At 51.7% G+C, this 23,074-nt stretch overlaps 1 protein-coding gene and 1 long non-coding RNA gene across 2 annotated transcripts in view; one reads left to right on the forward strand and one right to left on the reverse strand.

The window, feature by feature from the left end:
• Positions 1-23,074, reverse strand: part of LOC109277780 (transmembrane protein 132B) — a 366,439-nt gene that overhangs the window by 69,180 nt on the left and 274,185 nt on the right.
• Positions 10,058-10,482, forward strand: LOC109277781 (uncharacterized). Its single transcript, XR_002085328.2, has 2 exons — positions 10,058-10,222; positions 10,388-10,482. It is a non-coding gene; the product is annotated as an uncharacterized LOC109277781 (long non-coding RNA).

Genomic DNA, 23,074 nt, shown 5'->3' on the forward strand with positions numbered 1-23,074 from the left:
CACCCAGGCGCCCCTCAAATAAAACTCTGAAATTAAATTAAGAAAATAATACAACAAAAACACTGAAACTAGTGATCTACAAGTTTACGCACATTGTGAAGTTAAGCCGTGGTCCAAAAACCAGACACGAGGAATCTTACAGAGAAAGCAAACGGTGGCATTTTAAGAAAAGGGAGGGGGGCTCCGTGTGGGAGAGTGAGGAGGGGGCCTGGGGGTGTGTGGGTTTTGATCCTCCTTCAACGTGACTGATTACCTCACACAAGAACCCTCTGGTTTTGTCTAGAATATGGCTCTCAAACATGGCGTAAGACAAGTCGTTAACGGCACAACAAAGCACCGTGTGGCCTCCTCTGTCCTCCCCAAACCTCAGAGCAGAGGCCCGCCCTCTCTGGCTCCGCCGAGAAGAAATCCAGCCACCACCCAGGGGAGAGCAGGGACCTCCAGGCTGCCCCCCGACCATCGCCTGCGTGAACCCCGGGAAAGAACACAAGCCGTATCCTTCTCCCTTCACGTGGGACTCTCCCACATTTTCATCGGGAGCTGGCGCAAGGCATCGAATACAATCACATGACCTAATAATGTAATCATAATTTTCTCCTCGTCTTCATCTGCGAAGGAAATTACCCAGATTGTGTTATCGGAGAGTGTCTTAAACGGGCTGGAGTGTTCCCATATAATGCACAGTGATGGGAGCTATTACAGAGAGGAGTTCAAGAGAAATTGAGAGATGATTTCTTCTTTGCACGTAGGAGGCTGGGGCAAGAGACAAAAAAAGAAAGCCTTCGACCTCTTGGGGCAATTCCTGCTGTCAGCCCAGGCCGTCAGGCATGGCACGCATTTCTGCTTGCCCTCTTGTGATCCCGCCACGGCTGTGAAAAGGACATGCCAGGATGCCCTCTGGCCCCGAGCACCCCAGCCGCCCGCCCGGGATGAAGGCCCCTGGCCCAGCCGCCCCGGCTGCCCGGCCACTGCATGAGTGGTCGCAAATGACAGTCGTTTCGAGCCACTGAATTCTGGGATGCTTTTATTATGCACCAGGAGCAAACCAATCCAACGGTAAAATGAAAAAAGCAAAAGTAAAAATTATGATCATCATCTTGTTAAAATCAAGATAGATGCGGAGCAAGGAAGCTGGAAATAGAAGTGTCAGAATGTGTCTCCAGGCAGTGGAAGGAAAGATTCGTTTTATTTTCTTCTTTATAAACGTCTGTGTTTAACAAATTTTCTACAATGGGGAAAAAAAAAATATTTGAAAAATGCAATTGTTTGCCTGACTCAATTTCCTCATCACTTGTACGGAAGAAACAGGAGAGGTTTCATTTTATGCTAGAAAAGCAGATGAGTGAGAAGGAAATATCATCAGGCCTTGCTTTCTGCCCCACCCGACCTCCAGTCTACCTGCCAGACCTTTCTCCGAGCCACAAAGCAATAAAATGAGGCCAAGGTACTTAAAAGGGCTGTTGTAAGAATTGTGCATTACAAATGTGTACCAAAAGGCCATTTAATGCTAAGTTAAATCAGAGTAGCTCGGCATCACGGTGTGAGGCCTAAGAATCCACATCAAAAACAAAGAGGGGGGGAAGCCTGGGTGGCTCAGTCGGTTGAGCATCCGACTTCAGCTCAGGTCATGATCTCACTTCAGCTCAGGTCATGATCTCACAGTTCGTGGGTTCGGGCCCCGCGTCAGCCTCTGTGCTGACAGCTCAGAGCCTGAAGCCTGCTTCAGAGTCTGTGTCTCCCTCTCTCTCTGCCCATCCCCCGCTTGTGCTCTGTCTCTCTCTGTCTCTCAAAAATAAATAAATAAATGTGAAAAAAAATTAAAAAAAAAAAAAAAAAGACTCCGCATTTTAAACCAGCCCCCTCAAGATGCTAAGGCTGGAGTCAGAACCTGCAGTCAGTCTAAATTCTCCAGAGTTCCAAAACGATGGTGTTATTACTTTTAGGTACGTGTTGCTTTCTAACAAGCTGATAGAAAATTATTATTCTTTCATTCACTGAGAAGAGGAGTGCCCTGCCCTGTCCCTCTGGCGGACCCCACTGGAAAACCCCCACATCACGGCGGCTGACAAAGGACAGGTGTTTGCAGGGTCCAACTCCAAGATGACAAAGCAGGGAGAGAAGGGCGGAGGTGCGATCCACTGACAACGGGCACGGGGCTTGTTAAAAGCTCTCGAAGGTTGGAGAGCATCTGTACCTAGGATTTCCCTTCAGACCCCACAACACTATTTATGGTGTTCTCTTGCTCTCCCTGTTCTGGGCGTTCTCCATCCGGGCTCAATGATCCACTAACCCGTCTGAAAAGGTTTGCTAAGTGGTTGCAACAGTTGATTTTCCCAGAGTCTGAATGTTGGGGGGCGGGGGGGCGGGAAGGAAATGAAAACAGAGGAGCCCAGTAACGTGTTTCACATCACACAGCAAAATAGGAATGAACTAGAAAATAAAATTTGTCTCCCAGGCCGGTGCTGAAGCCTTTCCATCATATCTGTTTCCTCTGCGCGCGAGAGACTCTAAAAAGCGTTGTGCTGTGTCCCCACGGAGCAGAGAGCGTTGAAATTCGTTGTCAAGGAAGGGACTGCCAGCTGGTTCCCGCCTTCACACCTCCATCCAGCAGAAGGAAGACAGTGTGCCCTGCCTCCACTGTGGAGAAGTCAACCTCCCCCTGGTTCCACAGCAGCGTCTGAAAGGGAGATGCTTCCTGAGCCCTCAGAGGGTGAGTGGGTCCCCCAGAGCCGGGAGGCACACTCACCCGGGAATCTCAGCCTTCTAGAATCCGGGAGATCCACCTGATAAACGCCTGGTAGCTGTTCCAGCTCACTGCTTGTCATCCCCACGAGCATAATTTCGCCCCAGGATGATCAACAATGCTCACAAGTGCTGATAGTGACATTTGCAAACGGAGCCAATCATTTATTCTTAGAAACTTCCTCAGGGCTAACCATTTCCTGTAGCCTGTAGGCAACTGTAAAGAGGGTGTCTGATGGCAATAACAGTTGTAGCTGATCGTCAATACTTTCTTCCAAATTCGTAGTGAAGGTGACTGGGGGGAGTGGGGGGCACCTGGGTGGCTCGGTCGGTTAAGCGTCCGACTTCGGCTCGGGTCATGATCTCACAGTTCGTGGGTTCGGGCCCTGCGTCAGGCTCTGTGCTGACAGCTCGGAGCCTGGAGCCCGATTTGGATTCTGTGTCTCTCTCTCTCTGCCCTTCCCCTGCCTGCTCTCTCTTTCTCAAAAAATGAATAAACATTAAAAAAAAACTGACTTGAAATCGATCAGAACCCCCAAACTATTTTCTCTCAAGGCAGCACAAGGAACCAGCTGGGGGCTCCCCATTGCCCACACAGCAGCCAGACTTCCGGGTTATTTCTAAAACATGAATCAGATCAGATCCCCTGCTGAAGCTCTCCCGTGACTTCCTGCAGTTCACAGAAAATCCAAACGTGTCCTCTGACCTCGTCTTGTGCCACGCTCCACGTCACGCTCGGGGTGACCCACTGTTAGCGGGTCAGGAAATCAACTTAGTGGACCCCAACAGGCGTTGTTTTATTGCAGCGTAACTGACAAATACAAACGGTGTTATTTAAGGCGTACACGTGATGTGTTTAGATATGTACACAATGTGGCACGATGAACACAATCGCACAGATTCACCGTTGTGTGTGTGTGTGTGTGGGGGGGGGATAACACTTAAGATCCACCTTGTCAACACACTTCAAGTGTACAATACAGTCAACTGTCATTGTTAACTACGGTCATCGTGCCGTACGTTAGATCTCCAGAACTAAATCTCACATTACAGTAGTGAAGATACGGAAACAACCTGAATATCCATCTCTGGATGGATGGATAATGAAATGTGATATATATGTATATGTAATCACGTGTATGTGTGATATTATATATATATATCACGCATATATAAACATTTATAAATTATACATATTATACACACACACACACACACACACATATATATATACACCCGCATATACCTACACACACACACACACACGCGCACACACACACATATATATATACCCACAAACACAAAGGGATATTCAGCCTTCAAAAAGAAGGAAGTTCCGCCATTTGCAACCACACAGGAGAACCCTGAGGGCATGATGCTAAATGAAATAAGCCAGACACAGAACAACAGATACTGTGTGATCTCACTTCTGTGTGGAAACTAAAATACTGGAACTCAACAGAGTCACAGAACAGAGTGGTGGTCTACAAGTGTTTTTGAAGTTAACAAAATGGCGAGTGGTCATCCCTTCATAGCTATTAGGAGGAATCATCAACAGCCAAATATTTCCAGATGGGTGCCCTTATCTGACACCTAACAAGATGGCATTTCCTGGAGCCCCAGGGGTTGGACAGAGGCCTGTCACTGTCACGAGCATAGAGTTGTGACAGCAACTGGCATGTGACACCGTCGAACCAGAGCAATTAATTGCCAGGACAAGACTCTCCAATTATTTCTCTTGCTGCTACAGTAACTGGCCGGGGCCAAGAGACTGGCCAAGTCCCCAAAATGAGTTCCCAGAATAAGGATCATGCCAAGCCACTAGACCAGAGGTCAGAAAGCTTTTTCTGGAAACGCTTTGCAGGATACATATGTTTTCTGTCACATACGCTTCTTCATTTTTCTTTCACTCTTAGAACATAACACATTCTTAGCTTCTGTGCTCTGCAGAAACAAGCCACTGGCTAGGTCTGATCTGTGTGCTACAGTTTGCCAAACCCTGGCCCAAACAATCTATGAGCTGCCTGGCACAAGCAAAAAATAAATCTGTGTTATTTTAAGCCCCTGAGAGATGAGACATGATTTCTTTTTTTTTTTTTAACATTTATTTATTTTTGAAAGGCAGAGAGAGACAAGGAATGAATGGGGGGGGGGGGGGCCAGAGAGAGAGAGAGAGAGAGAGAGACACAGAAACAGAAGCAGGCTCCAGGCTCCGAGCTATCAGCACAGAGCCCAACGCGGGGCTCGAACTCACGGACCGTGAGATCATGACCTGAACGGAAGTCAGCCGCTTAACCGACTGAGCCACCCAGGTGCCCCGAGACATGATTTCTAAAGCAGCATAACCCCACCTATCCTGACACGATAAAATAAAATAGAACAGAAGAGACAAACGTCACAGCACATCACGCATAGTAAGGGCAAATATCATTTTTATTAAACTTTCAGTTTTATATATAGATGTGCATTATGCCTGGGTTTTGATGTCAAACGGTCCCAATGTTTATGGAACGGGTCGTAAATCCCCTCCCTGAGGGCCATGGCTGAACAGTTCCTGTAAGCCAGTCCTCCCTTGCTCTCGACCACAGCACCTCATCATGTTGTTCACAGCACTCAACGTGAGTTTTGTTTACCTCTTTGTTTCTTTGCATTTGCTTGATCTGTTCCCCGCCTCCCGCCACCCCCCCCCCAAGACTGTCTGTTCCTGAGGCCAGAAGCCGTGTCCACGACTTGCATCACTGAATACCCTGCACCTGCCTGGGGTGTAACAGACTTTCCATTAATATCTGAATGCATAAATGAACAGGTACTTCCTTCACACACACATAGGGTCTCTGGGTAGGGAAGGGATACAGAGACCCAAGGAGGGCACACTTCCAAATGGAAAGTTCCTTTCTAAGAAGCCCTGACATGTGCAGGAAGCCCAGGGAGACAGAGACAGAGGGGGCTGGATGGCTGTCAGAGAGGCGGCTGGGGGACAGTGGTCACACAGCCTCCCCCCAAATCCAGACATCCCCGGTGCGTAAGGGGATGATGTCTGCCAACTCCCCAGGATTGCATGCGGCTGTCCACGCTTGTCTCTGAGAGGCTGAAAAGCACAAAATGCTAAGAGCACAGGGGCACCGTTTTATTTATGCCCAGATGCTGATTCCACACAATACCTACATTTCTAGAGCACCCTGTTGAAATTCCAAAGCATTTGCTTACATTTTAAAATCTCTTTGTGTAATCTTAGAAGACCTGTAAAACCAGTATCCTTGTCTCTTTTTTGCAGGCAAGAACACTGAAACCAGGTTCCCTGGTTTGCACAGAGTCCCGCAGCTGTGGGGTCACCTAGCTGAGCAAGGAGCCCCCGTTTCTGACCCCACCGCAGGGCTTTTCACCAGCTGTGGTGAAACGTCTCTAATTCCCCCTTGGCTCATGGCTTCTGGGTTGAGCTTCCCTCCCACCTTCTCCTGATTTATCAATTCCCTACCTGGTTCACGGGCCTATTTGATCATTTCATTCATTTGGAAAGGTGGGTTTATCAATGAGGCATTCTATTGGTTCTAGGTGGGGGTTTTTTGTGTGTGTCTTCTTTTGTTTTTAAAACAGCTTTATTTAAGTATAACTGATATACAAAAAACCCGTCCCTATTTAACGTATACAAGTTGGTGGGTCTGAACATACACAGGCACCCATAAAACCATCATCACAACCAAGGTAATGAACGTATCCTTCATTTCGAGAAGTTTCCTCCCACAGTTTCTTCGTGTTTGGTCATAAGATCTCTTGGTTTGAGATCTCCCCTCTTAACAAGTTCTTCCGTGTACGATACCATGATGTTAACTGTGGGCACGATGTTGTGCAGCACATCTCTAAAGCTATTTCCACCTGTGCAACTGAAACTTTATGTCTGCGGAACAGCACCTCACCACTCTCCCCTCCGCCACCCTGGCAACCACCACCCTCCTCTCCGCCTGGATGAGGGTGACCCTGCCGGGCTCCGCGTACACACGGAGTCACGCGGTATTTGGCCTTCCGAATCTGGCTTATTTCACGGAGCATCATGCCCTCCAGGTTCACCCACAGTGGTGCCCACGGCAGGGTTTTCTTTCTTTCTCAAGGTGGGAGACTATTCCACTGTATAGACACGCGCATTTTCGACGCCCATTCACCCGTGGGGCGACGTTGAGGTTGTTTCCAACCTTGACTCCCGTGAACAATGCTAAGCTGAACAGGGAGTGCCGATATCTCTTCGAGATTCTGTTTGATGTTTTTGTTATTCGGACTTCTCCTCTCTGGGTTCCGTCACTTAACGCCTTATCCCCTGATGCCAGGGTCTTCCTTTCAGATAAAAAGATGATTATTTAACAGGCTGAAACCCAACCACGTGGCCAAGGCATCACTCACTACTGCAGCTATCTCTACAGGGAAGGCCAGGAGGGAAAGGGGGGAAGGGGGAGAGGTGGCAGACCTCCCCCCGAGGCCACAGCACCCCTTCCCTGGGGCTGCTCCAAAGGCCCGGCTCCTGGTCTCAGAAGAGAACCAGCAGCTTCTCCAGCTGGGTCTCAATAAATAAATGAAGGTAAGGGTAGCTCCACCCAAGGGTGTCAGTGGCTTCGCTTGGTCTTTGACTGTGGGATGGAATACTTCCTCCTCCATGAAAGAACCTTCCCCCCAAAGCAGGAGAATTCTCCCCCTTGGATGGAAGGTCCCTGCTGCCTTCACCGATGCCAAGAACTGAGTCTCCCTCACCCGTCCCGGCTCCCACCGTGGAGTCCAGCACACGGGCCCTCCATCGGGTGTGTGGAAGGAAGGACTGGCCACCTGTTCCCAAAATCTGAATGGCACTCCCCAGTTCACCAAGCATTTCAGGACTTCTGGTCCAACACAGCGGCTGACCACTTGGTTTAGCTCATTTCTCCCCCCGGGACCTCATTAAACTGAGACTAAAGGAAGAAAAAGTGGAAAGCCCTCAACAAAAAGGGGCCTTCGGTGATCAAAGATCAGACCCATCCTTTCTGGAACCGTGGTGACTGATGAAGTAAGGAGGGTACTTAAAGGAGGATGTGAAGAATGGATTAGCATTGGAGTGAGGCGTCAGCTTCTGCAAATGTGACAAATTTAAGCACAAAAATATACGTAAAACTAATAAATATCTAAGCAGAGGAAAGTGGGAAGGAGTCCAAGGGTACCGTTCACGCATCTGTCAAAGAAGGGAGTCAGTTAATACCAGCACTGTCTTCAGTGACAGAAAATTCTTTATCTGTGCTAATAAGGTCACCACCAGCTACACGTGGCTTTCTGGCACTTGAAACGCGGCTAGTGCAACTGAGGAACTGAATCTTAATGGTATTTAATGTCAGTTAATGTTAATTTAAATAACCACATGTGACCAATGGCCGCCACATTGGACAGCTCAGACGCTGTCCTGTGTCAGAGAGGTATGTGCACACCCACGTTCACAGCAGCGTTATTCACAACCGCTAAGGTAGGGAAACAACCTAAACGGTCAATGGATGAGCCGACAAATAAAATGTGATATATAGGAAGAGATATACGAACACTAGTCATCTTTTAAAAAGAAGGAAGCCCGGCCATTCGGAGCAACATGGATGAATCTGGAGGACATCATGCGACGTGAAATAAGCCAGACCCAGAAAGACAAACACTGATCTCATTTTTGCGTGCAATCTAAAAGAGCTGAATGCGTAGAAACACACAGTGATGTTTGCCAGGGGGTGGGGGCTGCAGGAAACGGGGAGATGTTGGTCAAGGGCACAAAGTCTCAGTTATGAATAAGATGGGTGAGTGCTGGGGATCTAGTGGGCAGGACGGACTTCAGTTAGCGATACTGTGTTGTATACTTGAAAGTTGCTAAGAGGGTACATCCTAGGTGGTCTCGCCACACGCACGCGCACGTACGCAGAAAATGGTGACTACGTGAGGTCCCTGCTACTAACTAGCTTGATTGTGGTAATCGTTCCTCGATGTATGTGTACATCAGAACATCACCCTGTATACCATCAATGCCCACAATTTTTATTTGTCCCTTATGCCCCAATAATCTGACAACATAAATAAATAAAATAAGTAAATAAATAAATACAAACATATAAATAAATGAAACAGTATAATAATAGACATAAGGTGGAGCTCCAGTCAGTGACTCGTTTCGCCTGGAACTTTCCGCCGGGCCACAGCGAGGTGTTTCAACGATCAGCGTATCTTGTAGCGATTGGTTTTTGAAGCTCAGACATTTCACATTGGATTCACTGCCTTCTGTTAAATCTAAGCGAAACGGGAAACTTAGCACTTGAGAAAGTAGCGGAGTACAGAGGATGACGTCATTGTTAGAAAGCACGAGGTCGTCTGCCGTCCCCTCGTCCGGCCATCTCTGTGCAGGCTCGTGGACTTAGATGTGGAGTGACGCGTCTAGAATGTCAGCGAAGGCCCTGCCGGGGGCTGCCGGGATTCTGAGGTTTCCTGGAGCCCTTTGGAATGTTTACAGCGAGCATGCGTCCTTTTCCCTGACAACCATGGAGCAGGGCCTCCATCCAGCGGCAGGGCGGGGGTGGGGCTGGCGGAGGGAGGCCACACCTTTCCGGGCTGACAGGTGCCCGAGGCAGGTGCCCCACGGCAGGGGTCGCGCTGAGCGCGGGGTGGGGCTGCGGGGGGCGCCTTCCTGGCTCATACTTGGCCCCCGGGGGGCGGGGGGTGGGGCAAGGGCTTGAGGAGGCAGGTAGGTAGGTAGGTGGGAAGAAGACTGCGCAGGGGCAGGTGTGCAGGGACCTTCCAGGGGGAGGGGAGCGCGGGGCAGGTGTGGCCACAAGCTGGTCTGCGCGCGCCATCTAGTGGGCGCCCCGGGGACGGTCGGTTTGGGCAGGAGCCGCTGGAGCCGATCAGAATCGCCGTCTTGCCGGTTGTGAAATCAAGGCCCTTTGGGGAGAGGTGTGCAGGGCTCTGCGCTAAGCTATGCAAAAAAAAAAAAAAAAAAAAAAAAAAAAAAAAAAAAAAAATGGAGGGGGGGAGTGCATTGCACATTTCCTGCGCGTTTCCCTCTGGGGTGCGCGGGGAGGGCGGGGGCCTAAGGATTCTTTACAGCCGCATCTAATCCAGCTGGTCAGTGACCCTGGCCCCCTGGTTACAGAGTACTTTCAACGTCACCACTACTCTTAAGGGTCCCCCCTTTAAGGGCACTGGTATGCTGAAGAGAAGCGGCGGTTAACGTTCACTGGGCCCATGTCATGGGACAAACCCCGGACATATATCATTGCCGCCCACAGCCTGGATGAGGCTATCCTAGGGGGAATTATATTGTCCTTTTGCAGATGAGATGACGGAGGTTCACGAAGGTGGGCTGTGTTGAAGATCACAAAGCTTAAGGAAGGGGTGAGGCAGGTCTGAACTGAGACAGCCTGACTTTGCCTAGGTGCGCACGTCTCCCCGTCTCCCTGGCTGCGGACATGACGCTGTCCCTTCGCTGACCAGCACGCAGGTGGGCGGAGTCCTCGCGGGTGAGGCCTCTGGTGTGTCATTTCCAAGCAGGGAACCCCAGTCCTGGTGGAGGCACCTGCAAGGCCCACGCTCCCAGGGACTTGCATATCCGTCACTCAAACAGCCCAGTTCACACGTGGACAGTAAAGGAGACTTTTCTTTCCAGAAAGAAAATTATGTTCTCCGAATACAGCCTCCTGATGATTTTACCACCTTTAAGGGGTGTGTGTAAAACAGAAGCAAATAAAACCCTTCACATAATTGCTCTCAATTTTGTCATTCGGGGCTCATCACCCAACAAAACAGAACAATTCCCGAGAAGAAGTCGTTGATGGATGTTCCGCACAGCGGAGAGGTCTTCGTGAGATAGGTTATAAATATTAATGGTACTGACAGAGCCTTAAAAACGTGTCCTGTGGCAACCAAAGAGCCCAGAACTCGTTATTCCTCTGACGGACAGTCACCAGTTTTTTCCTGGACTTGCTTACTGGGTCTATCTTTCCTGTTCACCTTCAGAAATTATCCAGCAGCAAAGGTTTGCCAAAAAGACGTAGGTCAACCGAACTAAACGTCTTAATGGGTTTTTTTCCCTTCTCCTTTTCCACTTAGCTGACTCCGGTTCACTCTCCAAGAGCAATCCTTTTGATGTTATTATTTTTTTTATTTATCTATTTTGAGAGAGAGACAGCGTGAGCGGAGGAGGGACAGAGAGACGCAGAATCCGAAGCGGGTTCCAGGCTCCGAGCAGTCAGCACAGAGCCCAATGCGGGGCTCGAACCCAACGCGGGGCTCACATGAACTGTGAGATCATGACCTGAGCCGGAGTCAGACGCTCAACCGACTGAGCCAGCTGGGCGCCCCCTATATTGTTATTTGTTTTTAATGCAAGTTAGGAAATGACATAACATCTCAATCCAATGATGGGGCCACTGGGGCGACAGGCTTACTGAATGCGCTCCCTGGCATCACGCCCTGGAAACATGCGAGCCGCGGACAGGTGACCTGTGTCTGGCACATTAGAAGTGTTCATACAGCGGCACTTACAAAGCGCGTGGCTTTAATCTCATCCGACAAAGATGGTTATTTCTGGTCATTTGGAAAGTGTACCCACTGGACACACATTCTCCTTGACAATTTAAAATTGCTCCTTTCAGTGGTGACTGCGTCGGATCAATCAAGTGAAACCGTGTGTATATAACCAAGGTAACAGCTATTTGCAGAACATCTTGCTCTTTCTTGTATATACAAGAACCTAAAAGAACGGCAGTAGGTTTATTCCAGATAGCGACTGCCAAACGTGCTGTCACCAACGGGTAAGGATGCTAACAAATTTGTTTTGGGGGAAGGAGAGGCCCAGGGGGCCTCCTGGATGGACTTGTGAGGTCAGGAGTCGACAGAAAGGCTTTTCAGTCTCATCCTTGTTCTGGTAAAGGGAGTCCAGTCAACGGGACTCAACACACTGGCTCAATGACCGAAGATCTCCCAGCCCTGTAAGCCACCATCCAGACGTCCGCTCTGGCTCGAGGTGTTGACGGGGTGGGACGGGTCTGCGCCCAATGGCATCCAGATACAGGTACGTTGGCAAATCCGGGGTATATTATGTAGCTACTCACTCTTCCTGCACCTGCGATGGGTTAGTGTCCCCGGGCAATTCATGCCCACTGGAATCTCAGAAGGTGACCTTGTTTGGAAGGAGGGTCTTTGCAGATGTAATGAGTTAACACGAAGTCGTACTGGATGAGGGTGGGCCCTGAATCCAATGACTGGGGTCCTCATAAGGAGAGGACACAGAGAGGCACACACAGCCAGCCCTGTGGTGCAGAGGCAGGGAGTGGGAGTGATGTGGCCACAAGCTAAGGAATGCCTGGAGCCACAGGTAACGAAGGATCCAGAACCCTGGAGCCTTCAGAGGGAGCGTGGCCCTGCTGACATCTTACTTTCGGAGGTCTGGCCTCCAGAACTGAGAAAGTAGTTACCATCTGGTTGGCGGTGATTAGTTATGGCCCCAGGAAAAGAAGCACCCAAGACGGACTACTGACTGATCGCCGCCCTCACTCCTGCCTCAACACGGCAGTGTTCGGGCATGCGACCATTTGGCACATGATATAAACCCACTTCCCACCCCCAAACCAGATGGAGTTTTGTAGGATGCACCACAGTAACAAAAAGAAGAGTGGGGGGGGGGGGGAGAAATGGAAACCACGTAAGTATTCATCAGTAGGGAAATGAACTATGGAATAGCCCACCACAGAATACTACAGAGCAGTTTCTAAAAAATGGATGAGGCGACTCCATTCGCATGGGAGCCTCCAAGACATACTGTTGGCTGTGAAGAATGTGATACGGAACACAACACCCTTTGTTTTAAAACACAGCCACGCACGAGACAACACCGCGTATTTTCTGCAGCCGCATACGTGGGTCTGAACGCAGCCCCGGTTCCGGATGAGAAACAGAAAATGATAAGCCTTAGTGAACTTGGGGGAGGGGGGTCGGAATGGGGTGGTCACACTTACGCCTGACCTGGGATGTTTCGGGAGGATGCAGTCAAGCACTATTAGATCTTATGTCTTAAGTTTGAAACCAAAGACAAAGGACGAGAAAAAGACTCACTCACAAGCCTTCACAACCTTCTGAACTGCCCTCCCACTTAAGACCTCCCAAAGCCATGACAGACCCCCCGAGGGGCCACGGATGCCTGCTGGACCTTCCTGGGGGCCAACCCGACTGTGCTCAGAGCCGGCTCAGGGCTGGGGGCTCCGAGGACGCGGGTCGCCCCTCCGAAGCCCAGCCATCTACAGTGCAGATAGGCAAGGGACAGATATCGACAGCCAGGGAGGGAGAGAGATTCCTTCCTTCCACGGCAGGACACAAGGGCTTCACGAGATTTAAGTCCCCCCACCCGTTGCTTCTGGGGTGCCATCAGACACGATCAGCCCAAGAAAATAAAGAGGCTTCAACGTGGCAAGAGGATTAAGCCACAGCCACTGGCCCACACACGCTTACAGCGAGGGAGGGGCCCGGTAGCCCGAGCCAACAGATCAGACAAGAGCAGTTCCATGGCTTGGCCTGGGGAGGGAGGTGGCCTGTGCCCTCCCTCCCGTGGGAGCAAGAGCCAGCGTCCCCGAGCACGAAGGAGGAGAAGGGCAAAGGAAAACGGGGTTCTCAGAAACGGAGTCCCCCGGCCCCCCAGCTCTAAGCTAGACTGGGAGCGCGTCTGTGGTCCCTCTCTGCTCTGAAGGCCTCCACCGTGATGACGCCTCTCTAGACATCACACCTGTGCCTCGTCCCATCCAACGACGTCGAAACAGCCCCGTGCCAGAAATCCCCCGTGTTCCCTACACCGTGCACCACTGTTCTAAACTCCTGCTGTTGACGGGCGGTCTCAGGCCAGGCTCTATCCCGGACAGTTGCCACACGTGACTTCACCACAGTTCTGGGCCAATTGCGCCCATGGGGGGACTGAGTCAGGGCAGGTGAGTCACTCGCCCAGCGTCATGTGGCTGCTACGAGTCAGAGCCGGGATTTGAACACAGCTCTGAGTCTGCTTACCGGGCGTGTTCCTCGGGGATCTGAGGTTGCCATCCACTCAAATCGTTTCGAAACTGCTGCTGGTTTGGGTTACCGCTGAAAAAAAGAAGTGTCCCCAGCTCCACGTCTGTTGTGACTGTCGCTGATACTCTCCTGGTCCAAATCCAAGCTAGGCACGGATCCTGGACAGAGGCAAAGGCTGGGACCTCCGTGCCCAGGGCCCCACCTTTCCAGGCTTCCTTGCGGCCCCAGAGGAACAGGCAGGGAGCAGACAGTGGGTGCTCCCTACTCTGGAGACCACGGATCCTCATTCCAGCCTGGGGAACCCCTCTCTCTCTGCCCCCCTCTTCCTACATTCAAAGGCATCCCACCCTCCCCCACTCTACTCCCAATGTTTGGAGGGACTGAGATGGGGGTCTATTTACAGAAGACAAAAAAAAACCCAAAAAACAAAAAAAGCCACCATCATCTTCTCAGAGAGAATTTCCCTGCATCTGAGCCGACATCTGAATGAATGCGTGCCAGGTCAAGGGCTGAAGGAAAAGGATTCCAGTTGGAGGAGGAGCCCAGGCAAAGGTCCTGGGGTAGAGAAGGCTTTGGAGTGAGCGAGGTGAGGTCTGAGGGGGCGCTGCGCTTTGGATACCCCAGTGAGGAGGGAGAATCACACTGCACGAGTTCTGAGCAGCCGCCGGAGGGCTCTGGACAGGAGTTTGCAGGGTCTAAAGTGTGTAAGCAGAGAGCTCTGTGTGTACATGGACAGTAGGTTGCACGGCGTCGAGGGCGGAGGCAGAAGATGAGGCAGCCACCCAAGAGGGGGCCGGGGGTGGGGGGGACCTGGGGTGGGGAGCAGGGGGGTGGGGCTGCAGCGCGGACGCTGAGCGGGGGCACATCCCTGCACTCAGCACACTGTACTGAGCCCGTCTGTGCGTACCCCCGCCTCACCCCCCAGGTCTCCCGGAGGGCAGAGACCAGCACTTGAGTGTTCCTGGGTGTGTGTGTGCATACATGCATGTGTGTGCACATATGTGTGTGCACACACGTGTCTACATCCGCGTGTGCACGTGCATGTGTGCCTACATGCGTGTGTGCATGTGTATATGTGCACACGTCTACATGTATGTGTGCGTGTATATGTGCACACACGTCTACATCTGTGTGTGCATGTGTGTATGTGTGCACACGTGTCTACAAGGGTTTGAGCGCATGTGTGTGCACGTGTCTACATGTGCGTGCACACGTGTTTATACGCACACGTGTCTACATGCATGTACATGTGTGTGCACACGTGTGTACATGCGCATATGCATGTGCACAGACGTGTCTACATCTGTGTGCGTGTGCACACATGTGCCTATATGTGTGTGCGCGCGTGTGTATGTGCGCTCATTGCCTACATGTGTATGTGCACACTTGTCTACATGTACGTTTATGCACGTGTGTGCACACGTGTCTACATCTGTGTGTGTGCGTGTGTGTGCACGTGTATGAATGTGTGTGTTTCTTTCCCCCTCCAATGTCATGGACCCCTGAATCCTAACAACAGGCACCTGCTGCAGACCCCAGGTTACGAGCCCTGGATCCTCCTCTGTGTGCAATGGGACGTCACTGGATGCTTTTAAAAGTGGGATGAGTGAGAAAGGGCAACACGGTCTGGTTTGTGTTGCAAACACCAGCAGCGAAGTAACACCGAGTTAGGCCGTGGAGTGCGCCCTCTGACCAAAGCTGACCAGGTGCCATCTGCCATCCGATGGTGGGCTGCGTGCTGGGCGACAGAGCTGACGAACAACCACGCTGGCCTCTGGGCTCCAGGACCTCACAGCCTCGCGGCGTGGGTGGAGATATGAACAGATAACCCCAAATGTGACCCTGCTCGGGCCCCAGAACCTGGGAATATGGAGCATAAAGGGGTTTCGGACGTGATCCAGTGAAGGATCCTGAGATGGGGAGGTTGTCCTGGGTTACCCCGATGGCCCAGTGTCACCGCAGCGTCCTTGGAAGTGAAAGAGGGACGTGGGAGGGTCAGAGTCCAAGGAGATGCGGTGATAGAAATGGACCTCAGAGTGACGTGGGGCCCTAAGGCAAGGAATGTGGTGGCCTCTAGAAACTGGAAACGGGCAAAGATCGGATCTTCCCCATGTGCCTCCAGAAGGAACACAATCCTGCTGATGCTTTGATTTTTGTCCCGTAGACCCAGTACGGAATTTCCAACTTCGGAAATCGTAAGATGAATTTGTGTTGTTTAAAGGCCCTAAGTTTGTGGTAATTTGCCATAGGAGCTACAGGAGAGGAGCACAGATGCCAAGAACAGGGCCTGGGCGCCAGGAGGCCCGTGCAATGTTAGCTGTTCCAGAAAGGCCCGCAGGAGCGGCCCTGCCTTCCTCCCCAGCTCTTCCCCCACCCCCTTCTCCGAGGTCCTGAAACACGCCAAGCCTAATTCTGCTGCACGATGCCCACTGCTCCCTCTCGGGGCAAACACCAGGCCCTTGGAAAGATGTTTTCCTGATCTTCCTGATGCCTCTGACTCTGCCCAGCCTCTCTGTTCCGCTACCATCAGAAGTTTGTCACCACCCGAAATGACGGAACGGACTCAGCACCCTGCTGTCCCGGAAGGTGAGCACCACGAGAGCTGGGGCTCTGTTTGTCACCACTGGCTAGAACACACAAGAAGGAAAGAAGTATTTGCGCCCCGGTCTTGTAAAGTCTCAGGCCAATACAGCTGAAAAGGAATCTGATGATCTGTTGCTTTTTTTTCCCATACGGAATAATGTACCCAGTTGCCTAGAAACTCACCAATCGTGTTCACTGTTTTATGCCAACCTTGTTGAAAGATAATGTGTTTTTATCTGCCTGCGCAGAGCTCATTTTTTAGTTTTAAGAACTGTGGCTGAAGAGTGGACTCCAGCCCTGCACGCCAAGCTACCCCTGGAAATAAATCTCTAAGCTCAAAGCTCAGTAATTGGACGGAATGCCGGAGAGAAGTGAAGGGGAGGGAAGAAAAGACTGAGCGGAGGCAGACAGACAGAAAACTTGTGCTTTCATAAAGCAAAGAAACAGGCACTGAGTTAGCATTTCCCAGGCATGGAGGGGACAGCAAAAAGACTATTTTTAAGTTGTAGATTTTAAAGATGATGCAGAAAACATCATTATTACCCTGGGTTATGACACTCTTCTTTTTAGACTGCCCTTTTTAAGATGGGATTTTTGAAAGTTTTGACCATCTGTGCTGTTCTGCTAGAAATGGAAATATCAAGTCACAAATGGTTTCCAACTCCAAAATTTCCATCAATTCCATGCTCCCCCTTTCCGGGTACCAAAACATAATGAATACAGAACACAGTGTACCCTAAATAAATGTCTGTTGTATAGCGATTGACCAGATGGATGGATGGATGGATGGAAGGAAGGACAGATGGACAGAAGGACGAATGGAGGGATGGATGGGCAGATGGACAAATAGATGGGCAAAAGGATGGATGGACAGATGGACAGATGGATGGATGGATGAGAAGGACAGATGGACAGATGGATGGAAAGATGGGTAGATGGATGGGCAGAGGGCTGGCTGGCTGGCTGGCTGGCTGGCTGGCTGGATAGATGGATAGGTGGCTGGGTGGGTGGGTGCATGGACGGACGGATGGACAGATGGATATATGGATGGATGGAAAGGGGGACGGATGGGTACATCACCACTGCCACTGTTCTTTTGCAAGCCCTCCTGCCTGGATCACTGCACTGGGGCCTGCCCTGGCTTCTATGCCTGGGGTCTGTCAGTTCTATCAGGCATCCCCCAAAGCTGAAAATTTACCTCCATGAAGTAGTGATTGGCTCATCACCCAAAAGGTGCCCACAGTGTCCAATGCTACCCAGGGTCACGCAACTGTAGTAGCAAAGTTCTAAATCATAAGCTTGGGGTTGCCTTGCAGGGTAACAGTCCCCCTCAGAAGGGGCTGTGAGACTGGGCAGTCCCTGCTGACTGCCCACCCAGCAGTCTTCCCTCCTCTCCTCCCTGTCACAGCTGAGTCCCAGGTCCCATCTCTGCACCATGGCCATATCTGACTCATGAAATCAAACTCTTGCTTTCCTCCAGGAGGAGAACCCACCACCTGCCCTGAGACCGAACCTCTGTTTGGCCTTCCCGCAAAGTTTGACAGATAGGACTGCATGTGGCCAGAGCGCATAATGGCCATGATGAAAATACGGATGACTAAATATTACAGAGTGCTTACAACGTGCCAGGCCAACGTGCTAACACCGTCCCTGCAGGATTTCACTGAATCCTCACAAAACTCTATAAGGCAGGAAATACCATTTCACAGACGAGGAAACAGTTTCACAGACGTGACGTACCCACGATAACAAAGCTAACAGTTCAAATTTCAGTCTAGAAAGGTTCACCCAATAGCCTGTACTCTTGAGCAAAATGTTTCACTGCCAACTCCCTGAAAGGTGGAAATGATTGACGTTTTCCCAGGATGTACATCACCCCAGTAAAGCAACAGGGTAAAAAAGCTGGAAAGGTAGAGAGTCGCTAACTCTACACAAGAGTTGAAGGTGCTTGAGTCCTCCTGGGTTGCTTTCCAACTGCATACGTGACCTTTCCATTTGCCTGGATGTCGTAAGCATGTTCGTATCTGTCGGATCTCCGTCCGCGTAACACCGCTGTGCGATACACGGGACTGGGATTCTAACTTGGAAATTCACAGGTGAGAAATGAAAGCAAAGACAAGTTAGCTGACCCCAGGAGGCCACAGGGAGAAGGAGAGGCCAGCTGGGCTCTGCCCTCAGGTCTCTTCCGGCCCCAGGGGTTGGAGGAAGCCAACAGGCCCAGCCCCTGGGGGGTCCATATCCTCCAGAAGGAAAGGCTTTGTGTGTAAACGAAGATCGAAGATCGCCGGGCCTGTGGTGGCTCTCCTGTGGGATCCTCTGAAAGAGCAGAGTGCAGAGTGCTTTCCTGATGGCAGAAAAGCAGTGTCCCCAGGGGCGGGGAGCTGTCAGAGGTGGTGGGTTGGCTGGGGTTGACACTGAGGTCCAGAAAGCTGCTCGGAAAGCAGCCTGGGGAGGCAACAGAAGAACGAATCATGAGAAGAAGGATGGAGAGCTCGGGGCACACAGCCTGAGGAGGACCAGAAAGGGGACTGGTGTCCCATACCAGGGAGAGTGGGAGGAAAATTAACACCCCCCCAAGGATGCCCACGTCATAACCCCCAGAACCGATGGGTATGTTACTTTGCACGGCAAGAGGGAAAGTGAAGGCTCTCGAGATGAGATTTTCCTGACTCATATCCAAGAGAACCCAATGTCATCACAAGGGTCCTTATAAGGGACAGAGGGAGGCAAGAGGCTCAGAAAGGAGACATAATGACAGAAGCAGAGGTCTGAGTGGTACGGAGCCAGGAGCCAAGGGAGGCGGGCGGCCTCGGGGAGCTGGAAAGGGCAGCGAATGGATCCGCCTCCCTCCCAGCCTCGAGAAGGACGCAGTCTTGCTGACACGTTGATTGTAGCCCAGGGAGACCCATGTCAGACTCTGGCCCGCAGACTATAAGACAGTGACCTTGTGTTGCTTTAAGCCATTAAGTCTGGAATGATTTGTTACGGCGGCAAAAGGGAATTAACACGGCAAATGAGAGCTCCAGCCGGTGGACTTGGCTTCCGATGGTAAATACAACCATTCGTCCCCTTGTTGAGCAAATGCCGTACGTGGGGCGCCATGCACCGTGCTGAGAAAACGCCTGGTGGTCGGAACAAACATGGTCCCTCCCATCAAGCAGCTCGTGACCAGTATCTGCTTAGCAATCTACTGCTGCCCAGCTCCAATGTGCCCCTCATCACCTGCTCTGTGAAAATGGATCTGAGTCCTTAACATCTTTCCTTCGCCGAAAGGCAAGGTGTGGAGCTTCGCCCGTAAGGGTGCCGGAGAGACGCTGCAGAGGGAAAGGGTTTGCTTTCTGATTGTGGCGCTCTCTCTGCGGGCCGCTGCCGTGCCCACGCCGTGACTTCTCCGGCACGGGTGGCTGCCTTCATGGGCAGCTCCCGCGGCAGCCGGCAGCCCGCAGCTCTGCCCAGCATCCACCTTGAGCGCCTCGACAGCAAGTGCCTCTGAGGAGACGCGTCCCTGTAAAGTGCGGTCCTCGAAATTCCAGCGCGTTCCACCGGTCGGCCACCTCAGCAACTTCTCCACATTCAGTGAGCCGTGACTGTACCCCCTCCCCGGTTAAGGTCTGGATCTCAGGGTGGGGGGAACCTCTTCCTTGGGCACGCGCTCTCAGCCCTCGGGCGGGGGGTACTCCTGATGTCTTCCATCCAGACGTTCTTGAGCGTTCTCTTCACTTCTCACTAAGCAACCCCTCGTTTTCCAGTCCTTGTCAGAATTAATAACTCTTTAAATCAAACTTTCCCTGTTCAAATTCTTTCTCCTGATCGGAGCCAGGCCAAGACAGATGTGCACAAACATATAAATAAGCATGAAATGCAGACAGTGGTGCAATCTACAAGAGACAAGTCAGCAAGAATATAAGGACGGAACTAAGTTGGTCTGAGCGGCCGGGAGAGGCCTCTCCAAGGTGACCTTTAAGGTGAAAAGAGACGAGAAACCAGCCCAGTGGAGCATTCTGGCCGGGCCTGGGACTCGGCATGGCTGGGTTCTGAGCGCACAGGCTTCTGGTGAACAGGACACATTTGGACGTCAGAGTCACATCGTGCGATAAAACCAGAGCCGGCGTCCGTTCCCCGGACGGGCTCTGGTTCCTTAGGTGACCCAGCCCCGGTGCCCTGCCTCCAGCCTGGGGTGGGGGGGCCCTCGCTCCTGCCAGGCTTCCCGACTCTCTTCTGTTCTGTGTCTGGCTTCTTATCTGTCCTAATTCCCGCGTACCCGAAGGCTTGCACTGAAATGACTCTGTCTGAACTAGGAAAGTGGTTTCTGCTTCTGGGTACAACCCCATACAATAACAAGGCCATTTTGTTCGTGCCTGTGGACAAGTCTCATCGCACCTTTACATCATGCAGCAGAAGTTGTCCAGAGTTAGTTGCCACTGAGAAGGAAGAAAAGAGGTGGAGAGGAGGAGGGGGTTTGGGGGAGGAAGGGAGGGGGAGGGAAGGAGAAAGGAAGGGGAGGGGGGAGGGGAAGGAAGAAAGGAGGGGGGAGGAGGAGAAGGGAGGAGGGACCGGAGGAGTGTGGGGAGGAGAGGTGGGAGAGGGAAGGGGAGGAGAAAGGGGAGGGGCGGGGGAGGAGAAGAGGGGAAAGGAGGGGGAGGAGCAGGGGAAAAGGAGAAGGAAGGGGTGGGGAAAGGAGGAGGATGGGGGAGGAGGGAGGAGGAGGGGGAGGTGGGGGAGGGGGGGAGGGGAGAGAAGAGGGAGGGGAGGGGCCTGGCAGGAAGGGAGAAAGGGAAGGAGCACATAGAAGGTACTTCCCTGCTAAGCAAGTAGGCAGAACCACCCCCACGCCCGCCCCCACCCCGAAGGCCACCCCTTGGCAGTTGTGGGTTTGGAGAGCAGCTCAAACAACCGATTTCAAAAAGATGAACTACCAACCTCGGTCCCACCATCCCACTGCAAACTTTCCTAAATAGCTCTGGTCCCCTGGGGTCATTTTGAAGCCGCTCCTCACAGTGATTTAAGAGATTGTGATACAAAACACCACTCAAGGATCCAACGCTTTCCTGACAAAAGGAATTGAAGCCCAAAAGCAAGAAACCTTCCCTAAGTAAAGATTGACCAGATGGGGAGCAACGTGCAGCATCTCATAGTCAGAGACATGCCTCCACCCCCCCCCAGCCCCCCCACCCTCCCCCACCACCCCCCACCCCCGGTGCTGAGCCCAGGCACCTGTCAGGAAGACACAGGGTCAAGGAGGCTGGCCCCTGCAGAGACGGTCAAAGCCCACCTGCTTTTCCTGATCTGCCAGGTTCTTCCTTCCTGTGTGGGTTTCACCATCTCCTTCTCTTCCCCTCCCCCTGACTCTGTCCTGTCCCCGTGAGGGACACCCCACTCAGCCAAGAGCCATCAGTGAGGTCTTCAGGCATCATGAGAGAGGCTGTCACCACAGCCAAAGAGCATTTGAGCGTCTGTAGCAAAGGTCCATCAGGAAAGGTTATCCCAAGAGACGAGACTAATATCTCCTGAAGCCCAGAATGACAGAATAATTGTCCCCGCCGCCAGGTACTCTGCTCAGAAGGGTAGTTCTGGCAAGATGCTAAACTCAAGTTCTGGCCAAGGATGCATCGTTGCAAGTGCGCCAACACAGCCCTACAGCAGTCGTAAACGACGCATCACCATCCATCACTTGGCTATGTTCTGACACAACTTTTTCCACAGACACAGGCAGCAGACTGGATTTGGTCTGTGGGCTGCACTCGGCCAACCAGGAGTCTATCTCCCTGCCTGGTTCCAGCCTCCTTTCCGGCTCCTCTCCGAACCGGCACCTGCCCATCAGAGGAGAGCATGACACCCTCCCTTGAAATTCTGTCCTCAGAAGCAACGGGAGGCTGCGGGATCCCCAGTGAATCAACTGCTACACATTAAGCATAGAGCAAAATTGTAAGGACTCGGCGTAAAGATGTAACCCAACCTCAGCCAGATCTAGGTTGATCTGGAGAATCAGAACGGCCTCCTTCTGCCTTAAAATCTACATCCATCGATCTCTGCCCCTTTGCAGGGCCATTTCCCGCTGGTTGTGGCTCTGCCCCAAAACCACCATGCAGATCGTTGCTCATGGGGGTAAACTCCATCAGGCTAACTTTCAAGAATTAGATGAGCCCAGTAGCCTGGATTAAAGCATGGGGTTCTTTCACCAGCATTCGTTTCCAGCATATATGAACTGTCTCAGGCATCGTTCTAGGTGCTGGGGTCACAGACATGGACACGACTGACCAGAACCCTACCTCCACGGATCTCACCTTGCAGGGAGGACACGGGTAGTGAGCCCTGCACCTCCAACGCCGATGATATCTATGAAGGAGGTGAAACAGTGTGGTGACGTGGGCAGACAGTGATACAAAGGGGGACAGAGAGCCAGTTCTGGCCAACGTGGCTGGGGAAGGGTACATCTCTGAACAGTCAAGTTGAAGAGAAGGAGCCAGGCTTGGGGAGACTTTGGGAAAGTGTTTCAGGCACAGACGAGAGTAAGAACACAGATACAGAATTGCAGAATTAATTGGAGGATGTAGGGTTTCGTCTACAAGGATCTTAACCCTGGTATCCAACTTGAGTATGAATGACAGAAGCACCCACAGATTGCCCTAGAATATCTGAGTGTTGACCCCCACATTTTGGTCCCAGACCGGAAGGTCAAAGCAATGCAGAATCTTTCATGTTCCACTGAACATTT

The sequence above is a fragment of the Panthera pardus genome, unplaced genomic scaffold (genome assembly GCF_024362965.1).
Source record: "Panthera pardus isolate Hobbes unplaced genomic scaffold, ASM2436296v1 HiC_scaffold_14, whole genome shotgun sequence".
NCBI lineage: Eukaryota > Metazoa > Chordata > Mammalia > Carnivora > Felidae > Panthera > Panthera pardus.